This window comes from Octopus bimaculoides, chromosome 25, assembly GCF_001194135.2.
Source record: "Octopus bimaculoides isolate UCB-OBI-ISO-001 chromosome 25, ASM119413v2, whole genome shotgun sequence".
In the NCBI taxonomy this organism is placed as follows: Eukaryota; Metazoa; Mollusca; class Cephalopoda; order Octopoda; family Octopodidae; genus Octopus; species Octopus bimaculoides.
In genome coordinates, this window is record NC_069005.1 from 1,066,059 (window position 1) to 1,067,158 (window position 1,100).

The 1,100-nt window shown below is 33.4% G+C and overlaps 1 protein-coding gene across 2 annotated transcripts in view; it reads right to left on the minus strand.

Moving 5' to 3' along the window:
* The window catches only part of LOC106876050 (nuclear receptor subfamily 1 group D member 2), a 44,633-nt gene that overhangs the window by 7,014 nt on the left and 36,519 nt on the right, over nt 1–1,100 (minus strand). The window lies entirely within an intron of this gene.

A 1,100-nucleotide genomic window follows, 5' to 3' on the forward strand; every position in this document is an offset into this window, starting at 1 on the left:
TGTGTGTGTGTGTGTGTGTGTGTGTGTGTGTGTGTGTGTGTGTGTGTGTGTGTGTGTGTGTGTGTGTGTTTGTTACTTTAATAAGTCTTCGTCTTCTATACTATTTGTCATATGAGCTTCTGTTGTTTTAGATTATCAACTCTTTAGCATTCAAATTAATTTATCAAATGTAATGTTTATTTATCTACATTTAAAAAAATTAATCCTGGATTATCTCATAGCCTTGAGATTTTGATGATGTGACTGTTTATTTTTAGAATGACATTGCAGGGTAGGTGTGAGAGGCTGGATCTGATCAGTTTCAACATAAAACTTGCAGAAAATATGGGCCGGATGTGGTTGGTTTAAATGCTACAAGGCTAAAATGCTTGTTGTGCCGGGTGTGTGTTGTGTGTGGAAATTGTTCCGTTTGGGTCATTCTATTGAATTGACCAGCGTCTTGCACAAGATGTGGACTGTTCCTAGCAGAGCTATTTTGGGGGTGCAGTGTGTAATGTTGTGAGCCCTGGTATGGTTCTCATGTTTCTTATCATCATCATCATCACCATTATTGTTGTTGTTGTTGTTGTTAATTGTGATGTTAGAAACCCTCCTCATCATCATCACTAGATTTAAAGGAGTATTATTATATTTATTATTATTATTATTATCAGTAGTAGTAGTATATTTAAAGGAGTCATGGCCCTTGGGGGCCAATAAACAAAGAATTATTTATGTTGTTATTGTGATGTCAGAGACTTTTCTCCTCCTCCTCCTCATCATCATCATTCATATCACCATGGTATTTTTTTTTTTTACCAGAATGTTCCACAGCAGTTAGAGATTTACCGATATCGCTAAACCTTCCAAACTTCCTCTCTATATTAAGATTAATTTACTTCAAAAGAAGGTGTGAGATACATGTTGATAGGGATGGAGAACTAAAACTTTAAAAAAAAAAAAAATTTTCTTAAAACATTTAAAAAAAAAAAATTTTCTTAAAACATTTAAAAAAAAAAATTTTCTTAAAACATTTAAAAAAAAAAAGGAAGTGACAAAAAAGAAAGAAAACCCCAATGGAATGTTGTTTGTTTGTTTGAAACCATAATGCACCCCCCACC